The sequence below is a fragment of the Macaca nemestrina genome, chromosome 8, assembly GCF_043159975.1.
Source record: "Macaca nemestrina isolate mMacNem1 chromosome 8, mMacNem.hap1, whole genome shotgun sequence".
In the NCBI taxonomy this organism is placed as follows: domain Eukaryota; kingdom Metazoa; phylum Chordata; class Mammalia; order Primates; family Cercopithecidae; genus Macaca; species Macaca nemestrina.
Window position 1 is genome coordinate 96147208 of NC_092132.1, and position 19974 is coordinate 96167181.

The 19974-nt window shown below is 38.0% G+C and overlaps 1 long non-coding RNA gene across 2 annotated transcripts in view; it reads right to left on the reverse strand.

Moving 5' to 3' along the window:
• Window positions 1-18520, reverse strand: part of LOC105495670 (uncharacterized) — a 42355-nt gene extending 23835 nt beyond the window's left edge. For both annotated transcript variants that reach the window (XR_011606525.1, XR_011606526.1), the window contains exons 1-3: window positions 18340-18520; window positions 17155-17257; window positions 9204-9286 (exon numbers count right to left, since the gene is read on the reverse strand). This is a non-coding gene — a long non-coding RNA (uncharacterized lncRNA). The remainder of the gene's footprint in view (window positions 1-9203; window positions 9287-17154; window positions 17258-18339) is intronic.
• Window positions 18521-19974: the final 1454 nt, after the last annotated feature.

Genomic DNA, 19974 nt, shown 5'->3' on the forward strand with positions numbered 1-19974 from the left:
TACATCAGAATAATTAATTTCAACTGATGCTAGTAAGAAGAATAATTTAACCATAATTTAACATAATTACAGTGAGGATAACAGGGGTAAGGAGGATGACCCCTCTCCTCTGCCTCAGGGTGTCACTCATCACTCTACCCCAGGAGCAGAGGAAGGACAGCCTGATGCAAAGCAAACCCACCAGTTATCAAATTGTCAATGGAGCCAGAATTAGTTATACTTTCAGTAAATTAACACTCATTTGAGTATGACATTTTCCCCGATATACTTTGGATAATTTCACATCTTAAGAGTATATTTCAAAAGATTTTGTCAATCACCAATAACCTACCCGAATTTAAACTGACTGAACATTTTTCAAACCTCATCTTCTTTTACTAGAGTTTCACTTTGCTGTTGATATTTTCTGAATGATTGCATTATGCCTTACCTTCTGTATACTTCAGGTGCAAATCTCAGTAGCCATCCATCATCATCCACATGCTCATCTTCTATAGTGCTGCTTCATCCTACAGCCCACACACAATCCTTTGGATATTCTCCACTGCATCTTCTTTCATCAGAAACATCTTGATACATTTGTCAGAAATCACGCTTTACAAACTGCAAGCTCTCTTATATCTACTCTCCTTCTCATAACATTGTCTCGACTGCTTTGTGGGAAACCTGGTCTTATCCCAAGACACCTTTAGTCTTTCCCTCTTCATTGCCCTTTCATCTCAGGATCTTAAGGTGACATAGTGTTTTTTGTTTTTTGTTTTCTGTTTTTAAATTTACCTGCCATATCTTTGAAGCATTGCCCACTCCACAATCCTCCAAAATGACCTGCTATTTCAGCCTCATTCTCTCAGAACTTACTGTCATGCTTTGCTCCCCATGCTGCTATCTGTATAACTCATCACTGTCACTTTTTTATTTTTTAAAAAATGTTAGCACCTGGCTACTGCATTTCAACTCCTGCCAACATTGTCATCAGTCGCAGCCGTAAGACAACCCATTCCAAACCCCAGTGTCTTGGTTCATTGGCTTTCTCATCCCCTGTAGTCTTCTCTTCACTTTATATCAGAAACCCACTCTCATGCTCATATCCAGGACACAGACCAGCCAGAAATGGCATCAGCACTAAAATACCATCCTGGCCAACATGGTGAAACTCAATCTCTACTAAAAATACAAAAATTAGCTGGGTGTGGTGGCTTGTGCCTATAGTCCCAGCTACTCAGGAGGCCGAGGCAGGAGAACTGCTTGAACCTGGGAGACGGAGGTTGCAGTAAGCTGAGATCATGCCACTGCACTCCAGCCTGGCGACAGTGTGAGACTCCGTCTTAAAATAAAATAAAATAAAATAAAATAAAATAAAATAAAATAAAATAAAATAAAACACAATTCCAACCCTTCTGCTAACCAATCATCACCTCCTTTCATATTTCTAGTTCATTGATGCAAACTTTTTCTATTATTCATGCAATCTTTCCTGTTGTCTTTTCTCTCCCAGAATTACTTAGATGTCATGGTTTTTATTGCACTAAATTGCTTGCAAATAACCTCAGAAGACTTTTCCTATATTTTGCTATACTTCCAGAAATGAAATGTAAGAACATTGTGGCTGAGCCCAGCAGGTGGCCTTCTCCAAAGAAGCACAAATATATTTGAACACATATTTTGAAAAAGTACGAAGCTTTTTCAAATCCCTTAGTATTAAATTTCTGATAGATTACATCAAACATTTAACATTGTCTGGAACTATTTATCTCACTAATAGATTTTTTTGTATCTTTCCTTCTTCCTTTCTAAAACAATTTAATGACATAATTCACATACCTTAAAATCCATTCTTTTAAAGTGTACAATTCAGTAATTTAATATATTCACACAATTGTGTAACCATCATGACTAACTTTAGAACATTTTTTATTTCCCTTAAGAAACCAGAAGTGTTGTTAAAGTATTATTATTTAGGGGTAAATTGCCATGACATGCTTATTGGAAATCAATTGACCCTAAATGTAAGGATTTATTTCTGAACTCTGAATTTTGTTCCACTGACCTACCTGTATTGTGTATGTATATGTCTATTATGCCAATATTACGCTTATGTTGTCTTGATCATTCAAGCCTTGCAGTGAGTTTTAAAATAAAAAACTCTGAGTCCTCTATGACTTATTCTTTATTCAAGATTTTTTGGCTATTTTGTGTCCCTTTAATTTTCAAAACAGTTTTAGGTCAATTTCCCAGTTTCTGCAAGATGAAATAAAATAAACAAACAGCTTTAAAAAGGCAACTGGAAATTTGAGGTGAATTGCACTGATCTGTAGATTCATTAGGAAGTATTGCCATCTGCTATGGACAGAAATGTACCTCTCCCCATTCACATGTTGAAGTCCTAATCCCCAGTGTGACCCTTATTTGGAGATAGGGTCTATAAGGAGGTAATTAAGGTTAAATGAAGTCATAAGGATGGGAGCCCTAATTTGATCTGATTAATAGTCCTATAAGTAAAGGAAGAAAGACAGAAATCACTCACTTTCCTCTTGGGTGGACAATGAAGAGACCTTGAGAGTACACAGTGAAATGGCAGTCACCTACAAGCCAATAGATGAGATCTCAAATGAAACCTGTTGTGCCAGCCCCTTGAATTTGGACTTCTAAGACTCCAGATATGTGAGAAATAAATTTCTGTTGTTTAAGACATCAAGTGTATCATATTTTCTTATGGCTGACCTAGCTGACTAAAACATCACAGAAACAATGTTAAGTCTTTTGATATGATAACATAATGTGTCTTCACATTTATTTAAGTTTTAATTTTCTTCAATGATGCTTTACAGTATTCAGTGTACAAGTCCTGTACTTCATTGTTAAATTTATGTATTCATCCTATTGTTTTTCTTAACTTCATTTTCACATTGTACATTGTTAGTGTATAGAAATGCATTTTATTTTTGTGTGTTGATTATGTATCCCACAACTTTGCTGAACTGATTTACTAACTCAATAGTTTTAATTCAGATTTCTTAGGTTTTCTCTGTACAAGATCAGGTTCTTTGAGAATGGAGATAATTTTACTTCTTTCTGTCCATTTGGGTAACTTTTTTTTCCTCTTGCCTAATTACTCTGGCAAAAACTACAGTAAAATGTTGAATAGAAATGGCGAGAGTGGACTTCCTTGTCTTTTACCTCATCTGAAGGGAAATCATTCAGTCTTTCACTATTAAGCATGTTTTTAGCTGCGGGCTTTAAGTGGAACATTTAGGCCATTTATGTTTAAGGTTAGTGTTGATATGTGAGGTGTTGTTCCTGACATAATGTTGTTAGCTGGTTGCCCTGGAGTTTCAGTTGTGTAATTGCTTTGTCAAATCTGTGAGCTTTCTATTTGCAGGTCTTTTTATGATGATGAGTAGCATCCTCTTGCTTACATGTTCGGAACTTCCTTGAGCATGTCTTATAGGACCAATTTGGTGGTGATAAATTTGCTTAGTATTTGCTTGTCTGGGAAAGACTATCTCTCCTACAATTAAGAAGCTTAGGTAGGATTTAAAATTCTTGGCTGGCAATTTTTTTTTGAAGGGGGCAAAAAACAGGCTCACAGTCTCTTCTGGCTTGTAGGGTTTCCGTTAAGTCTGCTGTTAGTATAATGGGATTCCACTTATAGGAGATTTGTCATTTTTCTCTAGATGATTTCAAGATATGTTCCTTCTCAGTGGCATAGCTGAGAAAGATAGTCTGATGTCTATATGCTTGTTGACATTTGTTTTGTGTCGTGTCTCCCAGGTGTTGCCTAATTTATTGTATCTGGATGTCTACATCTCTAGCAAAATTTAAAAAAAAAATCCTGCATTATTTCCTCAAGTATGCTTTCCAAATTTCTTTATTTTTCTTCCTCTTCTTTAGGAATTTCTGTAGATTATATGTTTGATCACTTACATAATTTCACATTTCTCAAAGGCGTGGTTTTATTTTTTTCTTTAGTTTTGTCTGACTGGATTACTTTGAAAGACTGATCTGACTGATCTTAAAGCTATGAAATTATTTCTTCTGCTTGGTTTATTCTATTACTAAAGTTTTCAGCTGCATTTTTAAATTCCTTAAGTGAATTTTTTTATTTCCAGTAGTTCTTTTTTTAAAAAATATATCTATCTCTTTCTTCATTTCCTGGATTGCTTCTGTGGTTCATTGTGTTGGCTTTCAACCTTCTCTTGGATCTCAATGATCTTCCTTGCAATCTATACTTTGAATTATTTATCTGTCATTTCTGAGTTTTCATTTTGGTTAGAGTTCTTTGCTAGAAAGCTAGTGTGATCCATTGGTGGTGTCACAACATTCAGATTTTTCATTGTACCAGAATTCTGACACTAGTTATTTGTCACCTGGAGAAGATGACACTTCTTGGTTTAGAATTTACTTTTATTTAGATTGGGTTTTTTATCTAATTTTATTCATGTATTTACTTGTGCCCTCAACCCCTAACAAGGGTGTTACTCTAGAGGATTTATGGAGGGTATTTTGGCTTTGCTTCTGTAGCCCTGTGTTCTTCCATCAGCCAGTTTTATATTGGGTTGTGCAGTTTAACCTACAGGCCAGTAGGTGACGCTTATGGGTAAGAGACAGCTGAGGCAAAAGCAGATGGGTATGTACTTGATCTTTGTTTATTGTAAGGTGTTCTCTGCTATTTCAGATGATGTGCTGGACTGCACAACATCCAGTGCCCTGAGCTTCCTTTTTGCAGAGGAGAAGGTGAGACACAACTGGGCACAGCTGGACCACCTGGCTTGCCCATGGATATTTCAATGACAAGCACAGGTACAGGCATGGACTAGAGTGCCCCGGGCAGCTTCTGGTGAAATGGCCTATGTCTCTGGGTGAGGTAAGGGGTCTGCACTAGCTTCACCTCCCAGAAAGACCAGAGCACTATCTGTTTCCCTATCACACCTCTATCCCAGGGCTCATGAGTTTCTTTTCAGACACACACGGTTGTCTATCTCCAGGCCACAGAATATGCCTGTCCTGCTGCTCTCCAGGGGAGTGGTTTCCAGCAGAACCTCTTTATTCATCCCAATATGGATATCTTTATGGCTTGCATGTTATCGGATTTGGTAACACTGATGCTTCATGTAGAGGGGGAGAATTTTCACCTTTTGGCGCATGTGCAGCTTTAAAAAAAATAGCAGAGGAAAAAAATTACAAACAAAAATGTACCTAAAAAAATAATTACCTACATGATTATCTTTCTGGTACTCTGTATTTTATCAAGTGGATTTTAATTATTGTCTAGTGTCTTTTCACTTCAGCATGAAGGACTCCCTTTATAAGTTTTTTATGACAGATCTGCCAGGTCTTCTCAGGGATAATTCCCTGTTTTTGTTTATCTGGGAATGTCTTACTACATCATTCATTTTGAAGCATTGATTTACTAGATGTAAAGTTATTGGTTGACATTATTTAGAACTTTGAACATGTCATCTTTCTGCCTTATGATTTCCATGGTTTCTGATGAGAACTCAGCTGATAATTTTACTGATAATCCCTTTTACACAGTAAGTCACTTCTATTATTGTCTTTGGATTTCAACAGTTTGACTATGATACATGTGCATGTGGACCTCTTTGAATGTGTGCTAGTTAGAGTTAATTAAGCTTCTTTGATGTGTAGATTAATATCTTTCATAAATTTTGGAAATTTTTAGCCATCTTTTTGCCCCTTTCTCTCTCTACTTCTTCTTCCTGGACTCCTATTATGGTACACAGGTCGCTGAGGCTCTGTTCACTTTTCTTCATCTTTTCTTTCTGTTCTTCAGACTAGATGATTTCAATTGATCTATATTCAAATTACCTGACTGTTTTACTTTTTAAAATATGTTATTAAGCTTTCCTAGTGAATTTTTAATTTCAGTTATTGTACTTTTCAACTCCAGAGTATCTGTTAGATTCATTTAAAACTCATTTCTTTGTATTTCTCTTTAGCAATATTATCTATTTAATGAATACATCATTCTCATACATTCTTCCAATTTTGTAAACATATTCTCCCTTTCTTCATTAAACATATTTGTAATAATTGATTTAAAGCTTTCATCTAGTAAGTCCAATGTCTGAGTTTCCTCAGGAACAGTTTCTATTGACTTGTTTTTATTTTTCTGTATGCAGGATAAACTTTCCTGTTTCTTTGTATGCACCATAATTCTTGTCATTAAAACCAAAAATTGTAAATATTGTAATGTGGTATCATTTGAAATGAACCCTCCTGCTACTGTTTGTTAGTATTGCTATTGCTTGCTGCTGTCATTACTGCTGCTGTTTTTAGTTATATTCCTGAAATAATTTTGTAGGGTGTCTATTCTTTTTTCCAGTATGGTTGTTAAATTCTCTTAGTGAGTTAAGGAATTAACTAATCACAATGCAAAAATTTCCTTAAACACTTTGAATCAATATGTCTCCCAGCTTTTGTCAAATAGCTTTGTGTATGTGTGTTATGTGGGTTTTTCAATACTTTATAGTAAACAGTTTATAATTCTGTCATATTGTACGTTTGTACAGGACCTTAAAGTCAGTCAGAGGTGAGAGCTTAGGGACTTTTTGGGTCTTTTTTAAACATGTTCACAACCCTCAACGTGTACATGACTTTCTAGAGTCCTATGAATATGTCAGACCTATTTCATGCATCCTATTGATATCTCATTCCTAGTCTTCATCCAAAGGATTTTGGCCAGGCTTTTGGTATCTCCAATTGGAATTGCCACCTCAGGCATCTGTAATATTAATCATTTGATACTCCTTGTTTTTGACAAATGCTCTGAGGATAGACTTGTTTACATAAACTAAATTCTGAGTTGCATCAAATAAAGACAAGCCCTGAGATTCTGTGAGGTGTAGCCTTTGGGAAGCTCCAAGTTCATTGTGCATCTTCCAGTGTTTCCCTGGCTGCTGGTTTTCACAGCTACTGTCAATGTAAGGTTGGTCTTCAAGTTGATTGTGGTTATGCAGAAAGACTGAATGGGAATAGGACAAGTTAAGAGGCTACAGAATTTGCTGTTTTTATCTGGATTCAATGTTTGTTTGTTTTTAAATAAAGGCTTCTTGCATTGTTTTAAGCTTTTAATTTCAATATTTTTGAACATGTTGAATTTGACAACTTTTGACAATGTTCTCAGTGCTTTTTCCATAAAGGTGAATTTTGAAAGTCTTTGATCTGCCATTCCGGGAATGTTTCTCTACATATCTTTCTCACTCTGAAACAAATCTTTCTAACCTTCCCTGTCTCTTCATATCCCCATACTCTCTCTCTCTCTTTCTCTCTTTCTCTCTCTCTCTCTCTCTCTCTCTCTCTCTCTCTCTTCACCATCCCAAACCCCTCGTCTCTCTTTTTCTCTTTGTGTACAGGTAACTGCATACCACTTAGTAAAATGAAAGGGATTCCTCTTTCATTTTCTCAGCATCACTCTACAGATCCGTCTGAACCACTGTCAGCTTTCTTCATCTTCCCTGGCATAAGAGTGAAGGGTTTGTTTTCCTCCTGTCAGGCACTTACCTTCCTCTCATGCTTGAATATTTTTCTGGTGTTTGCAGAGCTTTGCTTTCGTGGATCTTTTTTGTCTCCTGATCAGTTGCATGCACTCTCTGGCTTTCACTCTCCTTGTTGTCTTCTAACCCTCCCTCTCTCCCTCTCTACCACCTCATTCCAATCAGCACCAAACTTAGATGAATCATTAGAAAGATGAAAAGACATTGTCATTGGCCTAGAAACGTCATTCACCTCTGAAATTATACATTATTCCCTCCAAACAAAATTTTATGTAGGCTGACCATAGCCTGCATGAGCCCCTCATTATACAGCTGCCTTAAAAATACCTCCCGCATATTAGGCATTATGCTCTGAGCACACTGGCTTTATCCCAATTTCTCAAGCACAATGAAAGCTGTTTCCATCTTCGGATTTTTGTAAGGTTCTCTTTCCTTACCATGCCTAAACTGTAGGCTTCAGTTAAATTTGAAAATAATTGTGTCATATTAATGCATCCAATTATCTATGTATACATGCATTTTACCCAACAGTCATTTACCCTTAAAAATGAATTACCACACATATCTACTCATGTAGTAGTCCCTTTATTTTTATTTAAATTAAACATGACCTTATTGAAAAAGATGGTGGAAAGTAACATGATTCTAGACAGCTCTATCACTTACTAATTGAGTGGATATAATGTAAATTACTTTGTCTCCATAAATCTTAGTTAATTGATCTATAAAATTAAAATAATAATGACACTTGCTTGGGTTGTTGTGAGGATTAAACAGGATAATAAATGTAATGCGTGAATATCTGTAACTACATTAGCTATTACTATTATCACTGTTTTAAAATTAAAATGTTCATAAGAAAAGTAAAACTGAAGTAATCATCTTCAGAAGGTGTCATGGGCATTCATCAGTATAAAAACAATTAGTCAGCGTATAAGTTCTAAAATATAAGTGTAGAATGTAATAGTACATAATTGTTTCTAAAATAAATTAAGACTGAATTTTTATGTTAACAAATGAAGTTAAAGTCAGTAGAGAGATAAAGTCTTACATAGGCTGTGATATTCAAAAACAACTTTTCCTTGATTATTTAAAGGGGAACTAAAATTTATCTAAAAACTATTTTTCCATCATACACTGCAACTGATTAGATTCATGCTATGTCATTCCATTCTCATTGGAATCAAATTTAAAAGTCTTATTCTTATCTTATAGAAGAGAAAATTGGGAGTTGGAAAACTTACGTAACTTACAAAAAATTGTGTAGTAATTGAGATAGTCAGAAATGAAAACCTATTGATATTCACTAATTCTTCTGGTGTTTCTCTTATACTGTACTTCCACATTATCTAGTATTATTAATTGCTATTAGATTTTGCTAATAAAGTAAATTGTTGCAATTGTTCTTAAAATGTTGAAAAATAAGTTCATTTCCTCAATGTTTTACACTCAATTCCGAAATTATTAATATCTTACTTAGCCTTCATTTTAGTTCAAAACAATTCAAAATATATATATATATATATATATACACACACACACATTCATTCACTTTTAAACCATATTGGTTATTCAATTCACAATACATACATATTTGACAATAATACAGTATGTGACTGGTTGGGAGATGGGGCAAGTGGAATTTTCTAACAAGATCTTTCAGATATTGCCATTCTGGTCGCTTACCATTATTTCTAATTTCTTCAGCAAAAGATTATACTTGTCCACTCTTCACTCTTTTCACTTCGTAAAAATGTTATCTGTTTTTCCTGAATACAGAAAGCAACGCATACTTCTGGATGGGTACCGATTTTGCTGATTTTTTTTTTATTTATTTTTTATTTTTTTAATTTATTTATTATTATTATACTTTAAGTTGTAGGGTACATGTGCATAACGTGCAGGTTTGTTACATATGTATACTTGTGCCATGTTGGTGTGCTGCACCCATCAACTCATCATTTACATCAGGTATAACTCCCAATGCAATCCCTCCCCCCTCCCCCCTCCCCATGATAGGCCCCTGTGTGTGATGTTCCCCTTCCTGAGTCCAAGTGATCTCATTGTTCAGTTCCCACCTATGAGTGAGAACATGCGGTGTTTGGTTTTCTGTTCCTGTGATAGCTTGCTAAGAATGATGGTTTCCAGCTGCATCCATGTCCCTACAAAGGACGCAAACTCATCCCTTTTGATGGCTGCATAGTATTCCATGGTGTATATGTGCCACATTTTCTTAATCCAATCTGTCACTGATGGACATTTGGGTTGATTCCAAGTCTTTGCTATTGTGAATAGTGCTGCAATAAACATACGTGTGCATGTGTCTTTATAGCAGCATAATTTATAATCCTTTGGGTATATACCCAGTAATGGGATGGCTGGGTCATATGGTACATCTAGTTCTAGATCCTTGAGGAATCACCATACTGTTTTCCATAATGGTTGAACTAGTTTACAATCCCACCAACAGTGTAAAAGTGTTCCTATTTCTCCACATCCTCTCCAGCACCTGTTGTTTCCTGACTTTTTAATGATCGCCATTCTAACTGGTGTGAGATGGTATCTCATTGTGGTTTTGATTTGCATTTCTCTGATGGCCAGTGATGATGAACATTTTTTCATGTGTCTGTTGGCTGTATGAATGTCTTCTTTTGAGAAATGTCTGTTCATATCCTTTGCCCACTTTTTGATGGGGTTGTTTGTTTTTTTCTTGTAAATTTGTTTGAGTTCTTTGTAGGTTCTGGATATTAGCCCTTTGTCAGATGAGTAGATTGCAAAAATTTTCTCCCATTCTGTAGGTTGCCTGTTCACTCTGATGGTAGTTTCTTTTGCTGTGCAGAAGCTCTTTAGTTTAATGAGATCCCATTTGTCAATTTTGGCTTTTGCTGCCGTTGCTTTTGGTGTTTTAGACATGAAGTCTTTGCCCATGCCTATGTCCTGAATGGTACTACCTAGGTTTTCCTCTAGGATTTTTATGGTATTAGGTCTAACATTTAACTCTCTAATCCATCTTGAATTAATTTTCGTATAAGGAGTAAGGAAAGGATCCAGTTTCAGCTTTCTACTTATGGCTAGCCAATTTTCCCAGCACCATTTATTAAATAGGGAATCCTTTCCCCATTTCTTGTTTCTCTCAGGTTTGTCAAAGATCAGATGGCTGTAGATGTGTGGTATTATTTCTGAGGACTCTGTTCTGTTCCATTGGTCTATATCTCTGTTTTGGTACCAGTACCATGCTGTTTTGGTTACTGTAGCCTTGTAGTATAGTTTGAAGTCAGGTAGCGTGATGCCTCCAGCTTTGTTCTTTTGACTTAGGATTGTCTTGGAGATGCGGGCTCTTTTTTGGTTCCATATGAACTTTAAAGCAGTTTTTTCCAATTCTGTGAAGAAACTCATTGGTAGCTTGATGGGGATGGCATTGAATCTATAAATTACCTTGGGCAGTATGGCCATTTTCACGATATTGATTCTTCCTATCCATGAGCATGGTATGTTCTTCCATTTGTTTGTGTCCTCTTTTATTTCACTGAGCAGTGGTTTGTAGTTCTCCTTGAAGAGGTCCTTTACATCCCTTGTAAGTTGGATTCCTAGGTATTTTATTCTCTTTGAAGCAATTGTGAATGGAAGTTCATTCCTGATTTGGCTCTCTGTTTGTCTGTTACTGGTGTATAAGAATGCTTGTGATTTTTGCACATTAATTTTGTATCCTGAGACTTTGCTGAAGTTGCTTATCAGCTTAAGGAGATTTTGGGCTGAGACAATGGGGTTGTCTAAATATACAATCATGTCATCTGCAAACAGTGACAGTTTGACTTCTTCTTTTCCTAACTGAATACCCTTGATTTCTTTCTCTTGCCTGATTGCCCTAGCCAGAACTTCCAACACTATGTTGAATAGGAGTGGTGAGAGAGGGCATCCCTGTCTTGTGCCAGTTTTCAAAGGGAATTTTTCCAGTTTTTGCCCATTCAGTATGATATTGGCTGTGGGTTTGTCATAAATAGCTCTTATTATTTTGAGGTACGTTCCATCAATACCGAATTTATTGAGCGTTTTTAGCATGAAGGGCTGTTGACTTTTGTCAAAAGCCTTTTCTGCATCAATTGAGATAATCATGTGGTTCTTGTCTTTGGTTCTGTTTATATGCTGGATTATGTTTATTGATTTGCGAATGTTGAACCAGCCTTGCATCCCAGGGATGAAGCCCACTTGATCATGGTGGATAAGCTTTTTGATGTGTTGCTGAATCCGGTTTGCCAGTATTTTATTGAGGATTTTTGCATCGATGTTCATCAGGGATATTGGTCTAAAATTCTCTTTTTTTGTTGTGTCTCTGCCAGGCTTTGGTATCAGGATGATGTTGGCCTCATAAAATGAGTTAGGGAGGATTCCCTCTTTTTCTATGGATTGGAATAGTTTCAGAAGGAATGGTACCAACTCCTCCTTGTACCTCTGGTAGAATTCAGCTGTGAATCCATCTGGTCCTGGACTTTTTTTGGTTGGTAGGCTATTAATTATTGCCTCAATTTCAGAGCCTACTATTGGTCTATTCAGGGATTCAACTTCTTCCTGGTTTAGTCTTGGAAGAGTGTAAGTGTCCAGGAAATTACCCATTTCTTCTAGATTTTCCAGTTTATTTGTGTAGAGGTGTTTATAGTATTCTCTGATGATAGTTTGTATTTCTGTGGGGTCGGTGGTGATATCCCCTTTATCATTTTTAATTGCGTCGATTTGATTCTTCTCTCTTTTCTTCTTTATTAGTCTTGCTAGTGGTCTGTCAATTTTGTTGATCTTTTCAAAAAACCAACTCCTGGATTCATTGATTTTTTGGAGAGTTTTTTGTGTCTCTATCTCCTTCAGTTCTGCTCTGATCTTAGTTATTTCTTGCCTTCTGCTTGCTTTCGAATGTGTTTGCTCTTGCTTCTCTAGTTCTTTTAATTGTGATGTTAGAGTGTCAATTTTAGATCTTTCCTGCTTTCTCTTGTGGGCATTTAGTGCTATAAATTTCCCTCTACACACTGCTTTAAATGTGTCCCAGAGATTCTGGTATGTTGTATCTTTGTTCTCATTGGTTTCAAAGAACATCTTTATTTCTGCCTTCATTTCGTTATGTACCCAGTAGTCATTCAGGAGCAGGTTGTTCAGTTTCCATGTAGTTGAGCGGTTTTGATTGAGTTTCTTAGTCCTGAGTAGTAGTTTGATTGCACTGTGGTCTGAGAGACAGTTTGTTATAATTTCTGTTCTTGTACATTTGCTCAGGAGTGCTTTACTTCCAATTACGTGGTCGATTTTGGAGTAAGTACGATGTGGTGCTGAGAAGAATGTATATTCTGTTGATTTGGGGTGGAGAGTTCTATAGATATCTATTAGGTCTGCTTGCTGCAGAGATGAGTTCAATTCCTGGATATCCTTGTTAACTTTCTGTCTCGTTGATCTGTCTAATGTTGACAGTGGAGTGTTGAAGTCTCCCATTATTATTGTATGGGAGTCTAAGTCTCTTTGTAAGTCTCTAAGGACTTGCTTGATGAATCTGGGTGCTCCTGTATTGGGTGCATATATGTTTAGGATAGTTAGCTCTTCCTGTTGTGTTGATCCCTTTACCATTATGTAATGGCCTTCTTTGTCTCTTTTGATCTTTGATGGTTTAAAGTCTGTTTTATCAGAGACTAGTATTGCAACCCCCGCTTTTTTTTGTTCTCCATTTGCTTGGTAAATCTTCCTCCATCCCTTTATTTTGAGCCTATGTATGTCTCTGCGTGTGAGATGGGTCTCCTGAATACAGCAGACTGATGGGTCTTGACTCTTTATCCAGTTTGCCAGTCTGTGTCTTTTAATTGGAGCATTTAGTCCATTTACATTTAAGGTTAAGATTGTTATGTGTGAACTTGATCCTGTCATTATGATATTAACTGGTTATTTTGCTCGTTAGTTGATGCAGTTTCTTCCTAGCCTCGATGGTCTTTACATTTTGGCATGTTTTTGCAATGGCTGGTACTGGTTGTTCCTTTCCATGTTGAGTGCTTCCTTCAGGGTCTCTTGTAAGGCAGGCCTAGTGGTGACAAAATCTCTAAGCATTTGCTTATCTGTAAAGGATTTTATTTCTCCTTCACTTATGAAACTTAGTTTGGCTGGATATGAAATTCTGGGTTTAAAATTCTTTTCTTTAAGAATGTTGAATATTGGCCCCCACTCTCTTCTGGCTTGGAGAGTTTCTGCCGAGAGATCTGCTGTTAGTCTGATGGGCTTCCCTTTGTGGGTAACCCAACCTTTCTCTCTGGCTGCCCTTAAGATTTTTTCCTTCATTTCAACTTTGGTGAATCTGGCAATTATGTGTCTTGGAGTTGCTCTTCTTGAGGAGTATCTTTGTGGCGTTCTCTGTATTTCCTGGATTTGAATGTTGGCCTGCCCTACTAGGTTGGGGAAGTTCTCCTGGATGATATCCTGAAGAGTGTTTTCCAACTTGGTGCCATTTTCCTCTTCACTTTCAGGCACCCCAATCAGACGTAGATTTGGTCTTTTTACATAATCCCATACTTCTTGCAGGCTTTGTTCATTTCTTTTTCTTCTTTTTTCTTTTGGTTTCTCTTCTCGCTTCATTTCATTCATTTGATCCTCAATCGCAGATACTCTTTCTTCCAGTTGATCGAGTCGGTTACTGAAGCTTGTGCATTTGTCACGTATTTCTCGTGTCATGGTTTTCATCTCTTTCATTTCGTTTATGACCTTCTCTGCATTAATTACTCTAGCCATCAATTCTTCCACTTTTTTTTCAAGATTTTTAGTTTCTTTGCGCTGGGTACGTAATTCCTCCTTTAGCTCTGAGAAGTTTGATGGACTGAAGCCTTCTTCTCTCATCTCGTCAAAGTCATTCTCCGTCCAGCTTTGATCCGTTGCTGGCGATGGGCTGCGCTCCTTTGCCGGGGGAGATGCGCTCTTATTTTTGGAATTTCCAGCTTTTCTGCCCTGCTTTTTCCCCATTTTTGTGGTTTTATCTGCCTCTGGTCTTTGATGATGGTGATGTACTGATGGGGTTTTGGTGTAGGTGTCCTTCCTGTTTGATAGTTTTCCTTCTAACAGTCAGGACCCTCAGCTGTAGGTCTGTTGGAGATTGCTTGAGGTCCACTCCAGACCCTGTTTGCCTGGGTATCAGCAGCAGAGGCTGCAGAAGATAGAATATTTCTGAACAGCGAGTGTACCTGTCTGATTCTTGCTTTGGAAGCTTCCTCTCAGGGGTGTACTCCACCCTGTGAGGTGTGGGGTGTCAGACTGCCCCTAGTGGGGGATGTCTCCCAGTTAGGCTACTCAGGGGTCAGGGACCCACTTGAGCAGGGAGTCTGTCCCTTCTCAGATCTCAGCCTCCGTGTTGGGAGATCCACTGCTCTCTTCAAAGCTGTCAGACAGAGTCGTTTGCGTCTGCAGAGGTTTCGGCTGTGTTTGTTATTGCCCTGTCCCCAGAGGTGGAGTCTACAGAGACAGGCAGGTTTCCTTGAGCTGCTGTGAGCTCCACCCAGTTCGAGCTTCCCAGCAGCTTTGTTTACCTACTTAAGCCTCAGCAATGGCAGGCGCCCCTCCCCCAGCCTCGCTGCTGCCTTGCCGGTAGATCACAGACTACTGTGCTAGCAATGAGGGAGGCTCCGTGGGTGTGGGACCCTCCCGGCCAGGTGTGGGATGTGATCTCCTGGTGTGCCTGTTTGCTTAAAGCGCAGTATTGGGGTGGGAGTTACCCGATTTTCCAGGTGTTGTGTGTCTCAGTTCCCCTGGCTAGGAAAAGGGATTCCCTTCCCCCTTGCGCTTCCCAGGTGAGGCAATGCCTCGCCCTGCTTCAGCTCTCGCTGGTCGGGCTGCAGCAGCTGACCAGCACTGATCGTCCGGCACTCCCCAGTGAGATGAACCCAGTACCTCAGTTGAAAATGCAGAAATCACCGGTCTTCTGTGTCGCTCGCGCTGGGAGTTGGAGACTGGAGCTGTTCCTATGTGGCCATCTTGCTCCGCCCCCCTGTTGCTGATGTTTTTAATAACTAGTAATACTAACAAGGAAATTACCAAAATTTCCCGAATTAAAAAAATACAAGAAACTCAGTTGTGTTTCTCAATTTTATTAGCTTGGTTAACACATCCCCCCTTCTTTTAAGGTGATTCTACCAACATTTGAATACAAGGACATGCACACACATGCACACAGACATACATGTATATACATATATATAATATTAAAATTGTTTGCATTTGCAATTCTAACAGCAAAAATGACAACAACCAACAGAAAACTGAACACTTGTCAAATAAAAAAAGGACAGATAAAGAAGAAATGAAACACATGATAGATTAATTTCCAAGGATAAAGTATAACTAACAAAAATAACTATTCTTTATTTTTTCCTTCATAAATGTTCACTTCCTGTTCCAAGGACACAGCTTCTTAGCTGCCAATTTTTTTCAAGATCCTGACATTGTGTTTTCTCTTTCAAGGATCAAAAGCAAGCAAATTATAATAATAGTAAGTCAAAAACATTTCCTTTTAGTTTCTGCATTCATTTTATGGATTTTTTTTGGTAAGAAAAAGTCAACATATGATTTATGCATTGTCTTTATGCATTGTAATTTGTCCAAACCCATAGGATGTACAACACCAAGAGTGAATTCAAATGTAAACTACAGCCTCTGAGTAATAATGATGTGTTACATTGACTGGGACAAATGTGCCCCTTTGTGGGAGAAGTTGACTATTGGAAAGGCTATGCACATGTGGGGCTGGAGACATGTGAGAACTCTGCATTTCCTCCTAATTTTCCTGTGCATCTACAACTGCTCTAAAAAATAAAATCAATTACAAATTTAAAATAACAAGTGGTCAAGGTTGGTGTGATAATTGTTTGGTTTTCTTCCCTTCGTGGATGCATCATGTAGATAGGTACGGCAGAATAAATTAATTAACATTAACTTCATAATAAATAACTGTGAAATTGTTACAGCAATTATGCAAATGCTTACATAGTTTGGAATATATCTGTGTGTCAAAAGAGAAATAATAGGCTGGGCATGGTGGCTCACGCCTGAAATCCCAGCACTTTTGAAGGCCGAGGTGCCTGGACCACCTGAGGTCAAGAATTTGAGGCCAGCCTGGCCAACATGGTGAAACCCAGTCTCTACTAAAAATACAAAAATTAGTCAAGTGTGGTGGTATGTGCCTGTAATCCCAATTACTCGGGAGACTGAGGCAGGAAAATTGCTCGAACCCAGGAGGTGGAGGTTGCAGTGAGCCAAGATTGCCCCACTGCTCTCCAGCCTGGGTGAGAGAGCGAGACTCTATCTAAAAAAAAAAAAAAAAGAAAAAAGAAAAAAGAAAAAGAGAGAGAGAGAGAGAGGAATAATGTTGGATTTTGTTGAGGGGTACTTGTTTTTGTTTTATCTGTCAATTATTTATTTTAGATTACTTTATTTTAGATTACTGCTATAATTAAGAATACCCTCCCAAAAAATACTCTAAGTTAATATGGCTCGGAGGGATGTTCATTTGGGCCATAGGACAAAATATTTAAAAGTTCTTACTTATGGTTTTCTATTTTCAGGACTACCTATTTTGAATAAATTTCCTTTTTAGCTATACAGTTGTGCCATAAATAGTGTATATAGATCTTACCCACGGGATCTATTGCAGACAGACTTTAAGTTGACCCCCGAATGATCCACAGCTCCCAGTTTTCACACCTTTGTAGGATCTACTCTCTTTGAGTGCATGCTTCCTACCAAGAGAATACAGCAAAGGTGAGATGTCACTCTCAGAATTACGTTCCTATATAAGACTCCATCTTGTAGAACACCAAGTCTGGAGATCTTTCTTACTGGCTCAGTGAGGTTGGTAACAGCTAAGAAAGTTATGTGGCAAGGACAGAAGGGCAACCTTTGGTAGTTGAGAAAAGCCATGAAGTGTGAAGGGCAACCTCTTGGAATGAACTCTAAGAATGGAGAGTGGCCTCCAAGAGTGAAGGGCGGCCTCTACAAGTGGAGGGAGGCCTCCAGAAATGAATTATGGCCTCTAAGAGTGGAGGGTGGCCTTCAGAAGTGGAGGGTGGCCTCTGGTAGTGTAGGGCAACCTCTAGGAATGAAGAGTGGCCTCTTGGAGTGGAGAGTGACCTGTAGGAGTGAAGGGCAGCCTCTAGGAGTGGAAAGAGGCCTCTAGGAGTGGAGAGCCCCTACTGAGAGTGAAATAATCCAGGAACAGAAGGACAAACACTGCATGATCCCATTCCTATGTGGAATCTAAAAGTTGGTCTTATAGAAGTAGAGAGTAGAATAATGGTTCCCAGAGGATGGGAAAGGGAGGGAAGAGTGGAGCGGGGGAGAGATTAGTCAATAGGTCCAAAGGTACAGTTGACAAGGAAGAATAAGTTCTGTCATTGTATGACATAGTAGGATTACTAGAGTTAAAACTAACGCATTATATATTTCAGAATAGCTAGAAGAGAGGCTTTGAATGTTCTCATCGCAAAGAAATGATCATTTTTAAGCTGATGGATATGTTAATTACCTAAAGTTGATAATTACACAATGCATACATGCATCAACATGTCCCATTTTACCCCATAGATATATACAATTATTATGTATCAACAATATATTTTAAGTGAAAATTTTGTCTTTTTTTTCTGTGATGAGAATTTATAAAAAATGGTCTAGTGAAATCTTGTCTTATCAAAGGAAGTTCATCAATATCAACAATTATGTTAAGATTTTGGAAGTCAAACTTGCAAAGTTAAAGTTCCCATAAAGTTAAATCACTTTTGAATAATCTACCACTTAGAATTTTGTTCTCCAATCATCTTACAGGCACACGCAAGCAAGTGTCCAGGTGTGTGCATTGCAGCCTGCCATCAAGCATTCACTCTATTTTTTGCATTCCCTTTGTATTGCTGGTCTTAGGTCTCTTTCCTTAGATCTTGCTTGTCCTTCTGCCGCCCTGCTCTGCATCTCTGAGGGCTTATTTTGAGTCTTGTGTTTGCTTGTCTCCTAAGTCAGTAAGATTCTAGTTCTGTCATTCTATTACATAGTAGAATGTTTGAATGGAGGGTAAGGACAGGGAGAATCCAGGCCATGTCTCCTTTCTCTCTCGCTGTCACAGATGGCAAAACCTGCCATGTGAGAGTGCCCTCCATGCCTGCAAATCTTCTGACAGGCCTTCTATGTTCCTGATTTTTGCTAGGCGACCCCAATCCTGGGTGCTGCAGACAGGGACTCTTTCCTATGTCACTTCAGCGTGAGGTTGCTGAGCTCTGCATCCCCTGCTTGGCTTCTCACTTCTTACATTACCAGCGAAACTAATTCTCTGTATAAATTTCCCTGTGTCTTAACTGTGTTCAAATACATGGAGTAGCTTCTGTTTCATGGTTGGATAGTCATTCACACCCATGCTATTAAAAACTCTAACATGGTATATATTAATAATTTTATGACTTAATTGAATAAAATTATTGAATACTTAATGTTGAAGAGTTTATATGCCACTACAATTATTGTAAATAATATAAGCATTAATAATTTGCACATTATTTGATCATATCCTTAGGATAGTGCCACAGAGTCAAAAAGTCTGGAGGTTTTAAGACCCTTAATGCCTTCTGAAATTTTTTTCCATCAAGGCTGAACTGATGCAATGTACACTCCAATGAAAGCTAAATATCATTATTTTAAAACCTTTTGCTAATTTCCTGAGCAAACATTTTCAGTTCCTTCTGCTGTGTAACGAATTACCTGAAACTTAGTGGGGTTAGATAGCAAGCATTTTTGCTATGCTCATGGATCCAGAAGCTCAGGAGTCTGGCAGAATCAGCTGGCTGCTCCTTTGCTCCTCTTGGATGCTGATATCACACCTGGAGCTCGTTTGGCAGAAGGCTGGTCCTGAAGGCAGGTGATGACTCCCTCACAGGGCTGATGGCTTCTGGGAAGCAACAGTGATGTCTATCAGCACCTCCCGGCGGACCCTCCAGCATGACAAAGGACATCTCACTCTGTTGTCAAGGCCTCAGGAAAATCAAGTGGGAGCTGCATGGCCTTTTCTGATGGCCTTGAAAATTGCCCAGATCACTTTCACCATACTGTGTTGGCTGAAACAGGAGCAGGTTGGCCTGGTCCATGCGCATGGGGAAATGGCAAGGTCACATCCTAGAAGAGCAGGTGGTACCAGAAGATTGTTGCTGAAAATATAGCCTTCTCAAAAAAAAAAAAGAAAGAAAAAATGAGAACACTCTATATTACGTTTCAGAACTTCTTTTTAAAATTTACTTTCTGATTTGAAAAAATAATAAACAGTGTTAAAAGTTGCAGAAAGATCCCTGGAAAAAGATCATTAACAGAAGTATTGGAAAATGGAAAAATATATGTCTCTCTTATGCTTCTACCCTTATTTATAAAATGGATAATAATCAAACATTAACATTCATAATCCAGGAAGGTAATTAAGTTC